The sequence below is a fragment of the Tiliqua scincoides genome, chromosome 4 (genome assembly GCF_035046505.1).
Source record: "Tiliqua scincoides isolate rTilSci1 chromosome 4, rTilSci1.hap2, whole genome shotgun sequence".
NCBI lineage: Eukaryota > Metazoa > Chordata > Lepidosauria > Squamata > Scincidae > Tiliqua > Tiliqua scincoides.
This window is the reverse complement of record NC_089824.1, coordinates 141,612,340-141,625,603: the sequence shown is the minus strand read 5'-3', so window position 1 is coordinate 141,625,603 and position 13,264 is coordinate 141,612,340. Positions and strand designations below refer to the sequence as shown.

Sequence of the window (13,264 nt, the reverse complement as noted above, 5' to 3'; positions counted from 1 at the left end):
TTCACAGCTAGAGAAACAAATGCAAGCACAATCATCACATTAATTCTAAATAATCTCTATGTATTATGAATTGTATTTTTTGTGTGGGAGTGGTGGATTGCATGTGGTCCTTGGCATCTCCAAATTTTGCCTTAGTGGTCCCTGAGCTCCTAAAGGTTAGGAACCACTGTTTTAATGGGATGGAAAGGTGGCCTAGGAGTATTTTAAAAACAAACAAAAAATGAGGTGGAATGAAGGCCTCAAGAGACAAATTTGAACACAGAAACAGCAAAATTTAAGTCATTTTATACAAAAAATGTATAAAATATACCCAGGAACCTGAAGCTTACCAGTTCTAGAGTCTTGCAGCAGGGTTGGTAGATAAGCTCCATTTGGAAAGGCTTCCTCCCTAGTGCTACCCGAAGAAGCCGAAAAGGTGGATGAAGTGACTAATAATGAAAGAGGAGACTGGTAGTGGAGGAGAAGGCTACTTGGGGACGCCATGTAAAATGGCTGATGCCGCATCCTTCGTGCTCCAGGTAGCCGCTGGTGGCTCCTCAGGAAAAGGGGACTTTCGTCCCCTTCCCCCAGGTAAAGAGAGTAGCCCCATAATGTGGCTACTTGATTCACCGCCAACCAAAAGGTCGGTGGTGAATCAAGAACTTCTGTGTTGGGCGGTGAGCCCTCTGGATCCAGTGGAGGTGTTTCTGGATCCGGTGGAGCATCACTCCACTGGTCCCGCCTCCCTCCCTCACCATACCCTCCCCCCGGAATGCCTCCTCCCCACCTCTCCCCACACCTCCACTTACCTCTCTGCTGCTCGGTGGTCTGTGTGAGCAGCAGAGCTCTGGTGGCCACCTGGTGGTAGTGCTGGGCTTCTACCGGTACTCACCTGGTGCTGGGACCCGCAACCGTGCCTTACGCACATTTGCGACAGTGGACACTGGCAGTAAGCCGGTATGCACTATTCAGGATTGGGCCGCTAATCACTACTGGACACTAGTTATTAATTCTAATAACAACAGATCTTATCTAGTCTGCTAATGTGTGTTCAAACAGCTTGAAAAAAAATAACCTTCATGGGTGGTATGTACATGTTCAAGTACGATACATAAAACATCCTATTTGCCTTATGCTCAACGGTTTGCATTTTTGTCTCTAATTCAAACCTTCTCCCTCTTTTGAAAATGCCACACAGTCCTGTAATCAGACCATATGCGCATGTTACCGTTGTCTGAATGATCACATTGTCTGCTGCTTGAATTGCACTCCTGCTGCTTGTCCACTGCCCCTAATTATTTTTGTTTTAGAGCTTGTCCCTGATTTCTCAGTCAGGCAGTTGAAAGAGGCCATGTCATCCTCTGAGAGGTGTCTAATCAAGGGATGAGTAATCAAACAAAAAGCTTTTTGGGGAAGGGTGGAAATGGAACAAATGATATTGTCTGGTTGGTTATTATGCTTTTCTGAGCTCAACCTTCAATAGAGTTCTTGCAGAAACCGGAGGAACTGCCATTAGCATGCAGGGTTGGGCTGCTGAGTAAGTGGGTGGTGGATGCCTTGTAAAGAGGGAGTGGTAAAAGAAACAACCTAAAAATCAATGGAGAAGAAATGCATTTAAAGCACACCTACTTATCTCCTGTAGTCGACGTGTCACCTGAGTGCCTGATAATATTTGTGTAGGTTGCTCTGTGTATCTGTGCCTGGTGTTATTATGCGTGCGCATTTGGGATGTCAGGTAGGGAACATGGCAAGCCATCCGTTCCTATGGAGTGCTATGAGATGTATCGGGGCTGGGCCATAAATTTCATTGCATTGCTGTGGTGCACAGAGAAATGAGTGAGGAAATATCTGATTAAAGTGTGCACTGCTTCTGAGGCAACTGAATGTTGCCATAGCAATCGAGATGAAATGTGCAAGGAGTGAGATAATTAAATCTAACCCCTTTAGAAGTTTCTGACAGTCAATGCACTGCCAATAAGAAAAAGTTATCGCCGGTATAAAGATAAAACCCATTTCTGGTGGAAGTACTTCTCGTTGATATTTTGTTGTCCCCTTTGCTAAATGCATTGCTTCAGGTGCTTTATTTGAATGTTCCCTTTAATAATTGGATGCAGTTTTGACCTTGGCCTGTAACAGCCAAGAGCTTGAGCGGGTTTATTGTTCCCTTGGAACTGCTAGACAAACTATCCAGCTATTTTGTTTCCCCTCCACTCTCCTTACAGTACAGTCAAACCAGGCTGTCACATCTTAGATTATGATTCAATAATATCTAGAACGTGCTGCCCTCTTCAGGAACTGGCGATTAAAAAAGAACTTTTGAATGTGTTTATTGATTCAGAAAATCGGATGCCAAAAATGTGACCTTATAGGAGGCACATATAGTGAGTCCACAGTGAGTTATAGTGAGTTCACAGCATTTAGAAATTCTAGCAGGATAATGCAGAATGGTTTCGCTGAAATATGAATAGACAAATGTAACATTAAAGGACAGTTGTTGGGAAACATAAACTATAAATGTCACAATAGGGCTGGACTAATAATTACAGAACATTGGCAGTCTTGGTAGGCTGCTCTACATACCAAATTCTACAGGCATCCAAGTAATCTGGAATTATGTAATACAGACTTTCACAAGACACTGTAGTGTGATGCTTGAAACATTTAGAAACTGAGGCCCAAATTCAGACATGTGTTTAATTCAACCACATGTTTTCCCTCAGAGAACCCTGAAGTATGCCTACTGCCATCAGAACATCTGTGCTGATGTGAGGGACTGTTGTCATCTTCTCCCCCAAAGTCCATTTGGAACACCTATGAAGAAGAAGAGGCGTAAATCAGGAGCTGCTTTTTAAACAGTGGTCCAATTGAGAACTCCCATCTCTCCATAACTGTCATCAAATATGTTTTGCTAGTGACCATTTTGAAGGAGGTTCTGTGGGAAGTGAAAGAGAAAAACCACATGAAATTTTATAGTTGTATTTGGTGGAAGAGGGCTAATTAGGTAGCCCTCCTGTTAGGTAATTTGTTTTGAGCTGCCTTGAAGACTATATGAAGTGGAAAGGCAGGATACAAATGCTTCATATAAAGACGGGTAGCCCAATCCTAACCTGCCCTGGCACCGCTGGGCCAAGTGACCTACACTGTATCCAGCACAGGTTAGGAGCCAGCTGGATGTCTCCTCAGTATAAGGGTGTTTCCTTACCTCGTATCAAGCCCCAGCCTGCTCAATTGGGCTACTTGGATCTACACCAGCTAAATCACTGGCGTAAGTCTAAGAAGCCCCATGTAAGGCCTTCCAAGAGGTGGGCTACAATATGGCGGAGGCCTCCATGGCTGATCCCACCCCCTGTTGCACCTGGTCCACTCCCCATTCTGCCCTCTCCCACCCAGAAACGCCCCCCTCCTCACCTCCGTTCCACCCTCGCCCGGTGCCTGCACCACTTGACAGAGTAACCTCAGTCAACAGCCTTTCCTATGGATACAGTACCATCAGGATGGCAGAGGACTTCCTGCTGGTGCTGCTCATGCATGATTCATTGCAAACATGCTTTACGGCACATTTGCAATAGCTAGCACCAGTGCGGCATTAACGATGGACAGGATTGTGCTGTGAATCTTATATCACCCGCAGAGTGTGGTTGACACTTTACCTTCACTGGGTCACATATCACACTACTAACATTTGAAACAGGAAGATGATTTTGGATGTGGAGATTACAGTATATGATTATTTCCCACAGCCACTAGGAATCAAGTCATGGGAGACTGTGCATCTTCAGCACAATCCTATGCATGTCTGCTTAGAAGGAAGTTCTCTGTTCACTGAGGCTTACCCTCAGGAAATTGTACATAGGATTGCAGTCTTTGGGTGTTATCAATGGGGGTTGGATCTTGATTCTGTGCAGTGACAATCCTGTACAGATAAAATGAGAAAAAAGAAACACATCAATTTATTTGGATTAGTTTAATTCTTGGGGTTTCATAGCATTTGGCTGAGTTTAACCACAACTATATAAATATGTTTTGCCAATTGCTTCTCTATCTTTCTCCATTCTCACTCTTTAGTTTCAGCATTTGATTCTTTCCCATTCTTGTCTAATCCAATTTAGGTAGACTGTAATCTGTAACATTTTTGTCCCCGCGATGCCTAGCACATTTTTAGAACTAAACTAGAATTAAGCAGTGGGAGAAGTAATATTCTCTATTTATCTGAAATAAGCAATGATTTCTAAGTTAACTGAGGGCGCAATCCTAACCCACACTGGAGCAGGCGAGCCAGGAGGCTTGCGCTGCATCCAACGCAGGATTGCAGCAAGCAGCCGCTCAGCCACGGGCAAGGGGAAGCTCTTCCCCTTACCCGTGGGTAAGGGCTGCACGCCCCTATGAGTCTCCTCGGACCTGCGCCACTTCCGGAGGTGGCACAAGTCCGAGGAGAGTGGAGCGGCTTGAAGCCGCTTTGCTCGCCCCGGGGACGGGGGTTGGGATCTGGCATAACCACCGGGTCCCAGAACCGCCCCCGGTTCCCTGCAGGCCCACCCCCGGGCCCTCCCTCCCCAGTAACGGTAACAGTAACGCCCCTTTCCGCCCCCTCCCCACGCCCCCCACACCTACCTTTGCCCCTTATGTCGGCGCGCTCGTGCCGACACAAGCGGCGTTGTGGGAGCCATGGCAGAGGCTTCTGCCTCTGTTCACACGTCGGCACATCTGAATGCGCCGACACAGCTCCCACCTAAGGAGGCGCAAACGTGCTTTATGGCACATTTGTGACCCTCCAGGGCCACCTATACCAGCATAATTGCCGGTTAGGATTGCACCCTGAAATTAAGAAGGCCTCTATCTGGGTTTCAGTATCAAATAAAAATTATCTGTGATATTTCAAAGGAATCTTAAACAAAAGTCTAACATTTGTGTGGGGGGCTGGAATGTTGCACAGTTCAGATTAAACTATAAAGCTCAGTAGGTATCCTTGAGCAAGTCACTATTTAATCTGATCCACCTTTCAAGGTTGATGTCAGGATCAAATGTGACAATTCCATATACACTGCCTGGAGCAAGTTGGAGGAATGAAAACATGATACGCAAATGAACATATAGGAGCATTAATGGCTTTAAAAAGTGTGTGGAGAAAATGAAAAGTCCACACATTGTTTCATTACCATCATCACAGTTTAATGTGAATGCAGCACTGTTTTTATGCTTAGGACAGATGACCCTATTAACGCATCCCAGCTTCCAGTAACTTTTTTCCGTTGTCTGATGACAGCAGGGTGACCAGATGCTCATAACAGCAAAAGAAAACACCCCAAAATGTAGGACATCCAAGAAAAATGTAGGACATCACAAAAAAAAGCTAAAAATATTTGCATATTGATTTCATATGGTTAATTTTAACACGATTTTACCTATTATTATTAGATTTAAAACTATATTATATATAATTTATTACATATGATTTATTAATTACAAGAAAGCTATGCACTGCCTGCAGGGGCCCGCTCACTGGGAAAGGAGGACATTTAAGTTCTTTTCCAGGGCACAAGGCTAAAAAAGAAGACATGTCCTGCGAAAACAGGGCATCTGGTCACCCTGGATGACAGGTGCTCATATGTATTCTAGGCTTCTATTCAACTTAAGTCTTAGCCACATCCCAGAGACTTCAAGTGTCTGGGTCAGCCCTTAGTGATTCATAACTGATTCATCAATGAAAGTACATAAGTTTCTACAGAAAGTATTTCTGCAAAGCTTCTCACCCAGTGGACTTGACATTCCAAAGCCAGCAGAGCAGGAATGACTTCTGTCCTCTCAGCATGTTCGGAGGCAGAGGATCCTGGGATCCATGCAGCTGCTGTATGTAAGTTCAAGAAGAGCCAAATTGGACAATGTGATAGAATCAAAAATAATTCCATAAGTGCCATCTAGGAGGTACATGTGGTCAAATTCCCCAAGATCATTTATAAAATAATTTGGATCGTATCCCCTCTCGAAGGTGCCGAGTATTGGCTTCACAACAAGACTGAGAAAAGGCAACTATTTATTCCCTTTAAGAACATAAGAACAGCCCCACTGGATCAGGCCATAGGCCCATCTAGTCCAGCTTCCTGTATCTCACAGCGGCCCACCAAATGCCTTTCCTATACATTCCTTGTGCCTTTATTCATCCAAGTTTATAATCCAGATCCTTTTCCAGTATTTACTTGATAGTATATCTCATGTGTCTTTGTTATGGATTGTGACAGAGGAAACCTTTTTTTTCACGTAAACCAAATGAATTGTTGTTGGGAATTGTTATTATTGAAAAGTGCTACACAGGCACCCCCACGTATCTGTAGAGGATTGGTTCCTGCTGCTTGTGGATACCCAAAACTGTGGACAGTAGCAAACCCTACTCAGACCCTCCTGTCATGCTCCTGACTCACCTCTCTTTGTTTGCAAAAGCTTTGCAAATGGAAGCTTTTTGGAAGTGAAGTCTAGCTGAATGCTAGGCTTGTAACTGCTAGGGGAACACTATAGAAGTCAACAGTGAGAATGCTAACAGGAAGCAGAGTCTAGCATTCTCCTACCTCTTCTGTCTGCTTCCTGTAAACATTTTCCCTATTGCCTTCTGTTGCATTCCTCTAGCACAGGGGTCTCCAAACCTTTTGGCCAGAGGGCTGCATCAAATATCTGGCATGGTGCTGGGGGCCGAAAAAAAATTTAAATATAAAATTTATATAAATAAATTAGAGATGGAGCTTTGATGAGTGAATAAATGAATGAATGGGCTCATTCATTCAAACTCTCAGGCCCTTGGAACACCCTCCAGATGCAACCAGAGCATAGTTCCAGTCATGTTCGGCCAAGGGGGCCAGAAGCTTTCAGGGGACAAGAGGCTGGCCGTGGGACGGAAAAAAGCTCGCCGTGGGCTGCATCTGGCCCCCGGGCCAGGGTTTGGAGACCCCTGCTCTAGCAGCTACACGTCTAATGTTCAACTAGACTTCCTTTTCCAAAAAATTTCCTTTTGCAAATGTAAGTCATAAGTGCAATGGGGGGAATTTGAGAACTGCGGATAAATGAAACTGCAGGTATGGAATGAGTTGATACGGGGGGCACCTATATAAATATTATCAACAATAATAAATAATAGCCAACCCTACCCCTGGGCTTCCCATGTATAAGTCACAATACCATACTGGCTCCCAGTAAAATAACATTGCTTGAAAATATGACCATGGCTGCCAACATGGCAACTGAGGGCCCAATCCTATCCAACTTTCCAGCACTGGTGCAGCCACTATGCAGCCCCAAAGGAAGGGAACAAACATTCCCTTATCTTGAGGCGGCTTCTGTGACTGCCTCCCCACCACAGGATGCAGCGCATGCCCCATTGGCATGGCTGCACTGACACTGGAAAATTAAATAGGATTGGGCCCTCAGTTGCTCTGCGGTTATAGGATTTTGAAGTGAAAATGTAATTTGATTTTTGAAAAACCATTCGGTGGAAACATTTATCATTTTTGCTCCATAGATAAGGAAGATTTTCACAGAAAAGAAAAGAAAACACAGAAAAAGTTGTTAGTGCATAATCTACTATGAAAGGCATCCTACATGTCTATATAACCTAAGGCACAATCCTAACCAGGTCTGCTCCTACTAAGTCCTATTGTCCTAAGTCCTATTGTGTTCAGTGGGTCTTACTCCCAGGAAAGTGAGTTTAGGATTACAGCCCTAATTTATTTGATTAGGTTAGGAATGCCCAACCCTCATTTGATCACTGCTTCCTAAACCAATATGACATTTCTGATGAACACTAAAACATTGTTTTATACTTTTAATCTTTGATTGTTTCATTTTTATGTGGCTGCTGATCCACTGTTTAGGAGTTGGACTTCCCATGGATAAGGCCATAATAACTAATATCATTTCTTTGCTTTCCAGGGTATTTTTGGCACAATGATTTATCTCATCTTTCTCAGTATGGTAAGCAGAAAACTATTTTCTATATCTAATGCCAATGAATACAAAGAAGAATAAGTAAATTGTCATTTTAAAATAATGAAAATTCACTTAAAATATACAACTTGATAAAGATGTTATTCATATAGCTATAACCTTCTGAATATTTAAACTCTATAAAGCCATCTTTAAGATTCCCATAGACTTCTGTGTATGTGATTGTGTATGTGTATGTGTGTCCTTGGTTGTTGTTTCTAAAGAAACATAAAGATTTACCACCTCAGCAGGAAATGCTTTGGAAACCTGGGGTGTTCACCAATGTATTTTGCTGCATAATTTATTGTAATATATACATACCCACACACATAAATATGGTTTACGTTCTATCAGTAGAGAGAGGAATTGTATCTCTGCCTTAGATTGAGAGAGGGTTAGGCCTGTATAATGTTTTACTGTGTTGAACTGTATAAAAATTGATCCTTATTTATGTTCCACCAGGGTTTTGCTGCATATGTGAATTTAAAATGGTATATTTTCTGGAAATAGACACCACATCTTTAGAGAAAACTCATGCTAGCATGTTGCTTTAAAAAAAACAAAACCTAACAACACCAGATATTTTCTGAGTTTCTCTTCTAAGACTGGGAAAAGGCAATACTTACTTTACCCTTTGATCATAACATATTTGCAATCAAATAAAATGAAAAATTCATCATATTGTACATGTAAAGGTCAACCGAAAATAAGTCTGTATAGAAAGTAGCCTTGAATCGGATAAGCCAATTGTTAAGAAAAGATGTTAAGAAAAGATGCTCCAGAAGGATCTCTCCAGACTGGCAGAATGGGCAGCAAAATGGCAGATGCGCTTCAATGTCAGTAAGTGTAAGGTCATGCACATTGGGGCAAAAAATCAAAACTTTAGATATAGGCTGATGGGTTCTGAGCTGTCTGTGACAGATCAGGAGAGAGATCTTGGGGTGGTGGTGGACAGGTCGATGAAAGTATCGACCCAATGTGCGGCGGCAGTGAAGAAGGCCAATTCTATGCTTGGGATCATTAGGAAGGGTATTGAGAACAAAACGGCTAGTATTATAATGCCGTTGTACAAATCTATGGTAAGGCCACACCTGGAGTATTGTGTCCAGTTCTGGTCGCCGCATCTCAAAAAAGACATAGTGGAAATGGAAAAGGTGTAAAAGAGAGCGACTAAGATGATTACGGGGCTGGGGCACCTTCCTTATGAGGAAAGGCTATGGCGTTTGGGCCTCTTCAGCCTAGAAAAGAGATGCCTGAGGGGGGACATGATTGAGACATACAAAATTATGCAGGGGATGGACAGAGTGGATAGGGAGATGCTCTTTACACTCTCACATAATACCAGAACCAGGGGACATCCACTAAAATTGAGTGTTGGGCGGGTTAGGACAGACAAAAGAAAATATTTCTTTACTCAGCGTGTGGTCGGTCTGTGGAACTCCTTGCCGCAGGATGTGGTGCTGGCGTCTAGCCTAGATGCCTTTAAAAGGGGATTGGACAAGTTTCTGGAGGAAAAATCCATTATGGGGTACAAGCCATGATGTGTATGCGCAACCTCCTGATTTTAGAAATGGGTTATGTCAGAATGCCAGATGCAAGGGAGGGCACCAGGATGAGGTCTCTTGTTATCTGGTGTGCTCCCTGGGGCATTTGGTGGGCCGCTGTGAGATACAGGAAGCTGGACTAGATGGGCCTATGACCTGATCCAGTGGGGCTGTTCTTATGTTCTTATGTTCTTATGTGTTCTACAGTTCTTGAAACAGCCCTCTCATCCACTTCTGCCTACACCTTCCACCTGTTTCTCATTCCTCAAAGATTTAGTTTGAAATAAACACAAACTATCATAAGATTGAGCTATTTTGACACTGAGGGGAAAAATATTATTGGGGGAAAATAGTTCCAAGCACAAATGTAACCTCTTCTTAGTATTACAGTTGACAGCTCTCCTCTCTAATCCCAGAAGAAACTCAGGCCCACATCAAACATGCAGAGGCCCACATGAACATGGGCATTTTCCATGGAATAATCACACGTTTGGAAGCGATACTTACATGGATTTCCCTATCCCATGGGTTTTGTGCCACAGAATATTCAAGTATCTCTTTCTAATTGCTTAAGCTATGTATTGCACCCTTCTGCATGGCTTTTTAAATGTATGGTTGCACAACCCACATGGGTGCCTGTTGGGCAAAAAGGCGGGGTACAAATTAATAAAATAATAATAAAATAATAATAATAATCTCAATATCTGTGAGTTTGCTAGGTGAGATGATATCCTAGATTGTCCTCCTGAGAAGCCCTTCAATGCCATAGCTCCTCCTCTCCTGTATTCAGCATTAAAGAGCAGCCTTCACTCCCTCTTGCCTGTGGTGAGAGAAAGTCACTTTTGCTTGATCTTTTGTGCTATCCACTTGGGACTTGAGGAGAGGAAAGAAGAAGGAAGGGAAAGGTAACAGTGCTTTGATCCTTTTCCCACTGAAGAGAGGGGAGAAGGTGCTTCAGAATGGTGCCTCACAATGGGAAGTCCCATTGTAGTCAATGAACTTACTCCCAGGAAAGTGTGTATAGGATTGCAACGCATTCACGTAGTGGTAGGGTATATTGAAATACATAACTTTGCCTGAGTCTGGGGAAGGGGGGAAGATGCTTGCTTTCAGGTACAAGCCTATGTTTACTTACTTGGAAGCCCCATTTTGCTGCTTCAAGAGGCTATTCTGTGCAACCGAAGAGATGTGGGTCATTAAGCATCTTCCTGTACGAAAGTCCCAACATTGTATGTCTGTATGTTCTACAACAGCACAAGTGGGCCTACATCACATGTCTTGATTTGCCAATGGCTTTATAGGCACTAAAAATATTGCCATCAAATCAAAGTAATATCCTGAGTTTCTTGTGCGGTACATTTGTCCAGTGACAGATGTAACAGTGGCAGTCTTCCTCCTCCCCGCTCCCGGGGCAAAGATCTGCGATGCCGCCCCCTATCCTGTGAGATACCACTTCCTGCACACATGAAGCCACTCCCTACCTCTAGAGCTCGATGGAGCCTCGCACGACCAACTGCGGGAGCCTTGTGAGGTTTCCTTACAATCTTAAACTGCACTTTTGGAAAACTGCGAGTGCAGTGTCCAACCTCATTTAGAGGCTCAGTGAGGCTTCCTGCATGGTCTTAGAGGCGCACGGACCCAGTACCCAGGGCATTTCCCCTGTTTGCCCAGCACTAGAACCGCTGCTGATATATAATTTTTAAAATATTGATATACATAGTAAAAGTATTTCTCTGTTTTAAATCATTTATACCCCATAGTGCTGGCACTGGCTGCTGTAAACGTGCCGTAAAGCACGTTTATGGCAAATGAATGATGAATGAAGCGTGAAAAAAGTAGTGGGAAGCTGCTTAAAATCTCCTCCTCCTCCTTGTGTGAGGTAGACTAGCACCAAATGCATGGTTGTAACTGACTTTTCCATCCATTTGCCCTACACACACTCTTTTATGCACACTTCTAAGACCATGACTGAGCTTTCTTCCCCAGCCCTCTTTCTACCCTCTTGCTTCCTTGTTTCTTTCTTCCATCATTTTTTATTTCTTATTCCTTATTGATCTATTTTCTCTTTCTTGTTTTATTCACAGTTTCCCTCCTCTTGTTCACTACTGAACTTCCATAGAAGGAAGAAGGAATTAACTTGTGCCAGGGCTTCCCTAGTTAAGCTCCAGACAATGCTTCCGTACCAGAGCTCAACTCTGGAAGATACTGTATATGGAATTAGTATTACGAATGGGTGTGAGAATAAATTGCCAAATTTCGCTCACCGCTGAATAATCATAACAAGCAACCAGTAATTGGACAAAAGAACTCCCAAATCTTGCCACCTTTCAATTAAGAACTTCCTGGAACAAAGGTGGGGTGCTGTAGTGGTGACTGGGTGGTGAGGGTGGGGAGAAGAACGTACTAGCAAACATAGTATCCTTTCTCTTACTGGTGTATTCAGACATCTACTCTCCAAAGACTCCCAAAGTTTTGCATAACTTTTTTGTGTCCCTAGTAATATTTTGTTCCAATGCTTGGGTCCTTCTGCAATATGGGTCTACAGTTCCTAATAGTGTTTAGCAGTGTTGGGAATTTGAGTCAGTGACTCAGATCCGAGTCACGAAAATGTGTGATTTTTGCTGACTTAGCGACTCATGAGTCGCACACGTGGAAGACTCTGAAAAAGACTTAAGTCAGGGTCCTCCTGAGTTGGCAATCATCCCCACTCATGCTAACTGAAGTGCATGCTCATTGTTTTCGCCATGTAGAAAACCTCGTTGGGGCAAACATTCTGACCGGCTAGCAACAGGGAGTTCCAGCCGGGAGGCAGGAAAGGGTTAATGCAAGCAGAAGCGGGGAGGTGGGACTGGGCTTTCTTTTCCCATTTCTGATAGGAAGGAAGGAAAGGATGGTCATTGGACATATTTCCATTGGCTGAGGGAGGGCAGAAGGAGGAGCAACCATCATTGAATGAATGGCTTCAGGGGAACTTATGAGCCCTACTTATGAGTAGGGCTGCCAAGGATCTGGTCATCCTGGTAAGCCCCCCAGCTGCTGCTTGCGACCCTCCTCCCTCTTGCTGCTTCTGTCCTGGCTCTCATTTAGTCCCTCCCACCCTTTTATAGATGAAAGGGGGCAGCAGGGGAGTGAGTAAAGAGAAGTCTGACAGACAGACAGAAACACACACGCGCGTGCGCAGCAGCAGCAGCAGTCCCATTTTTCCCACAGCTGGCTTTTTAAAGTGCTCCTGTTATGACTCTTTTTCGAGTCAAGTCATGGGGGGCGGACACTTAGTGACTTGACTCAAGTCAAGCCCCACTGGATGTTCCCAACACTGGTGATTTGGGCTTAGATTACAGCTACTGTTCGTGCTACATGCAGGCCAGGGCGGGTGTGCATTTACTCCTTTGTCCACATTTCATACATTCCAGGAGAAGTCACACAGGGACAGAAAAACTGGCTTCGTGAGCAGCCTTTGTTTCAACAAAGGTGTGTCCACAGGAAGTTCATTCCAGAGCAGTGGAAGGAAATAGTTCCTGTACACACCTCTTGCTGTATTCTACAGATTCTGGAACAAGCAACAGTGGGAACATGGTTTTGGCTTCCACTTCATCATCATCATCATCAATAGTATATTATCAAATATTTATGTCCTGCTAAGAACTGGACTGCCATGCAATTAAACATGAACACTCAGATTATGTTGTGAAAAGGCAAAATTTTGCAAACATGGATGTGCCATCCCAGTCATGCTAACTTTTAGATAGACATTGCTGGGGAGAAAGTGTTAT

At 43.7% G+C, this 13,264-nt stretch overlaps 1 protein-coding gene across 5 annotated transcripts in view; it reads left to right on the top strand.

The window, feature by feature from the left end:
* ADGRL2 (adhesion G protein-coupled receptor L2) overlaps positions 1 to 13,264 on the top strand; it is a 660,835-nt gene that overhangs the window by 366,948 nt on the left and 280,623 nt on the right. For all 5 annotated transcript variants that reach the window (XM_066626596.1, XM_066626597.1, XM_066626598.1 and 2 more), the window contains one exon: positions 7,894 to 7,935. The gene's annotated coding sequence lies outside the window, so the exon portion shown is untranslated. The remainder of the gene's footprint in view (positions 1 to 7,893; positions 7,936 to 13,264) is intronic.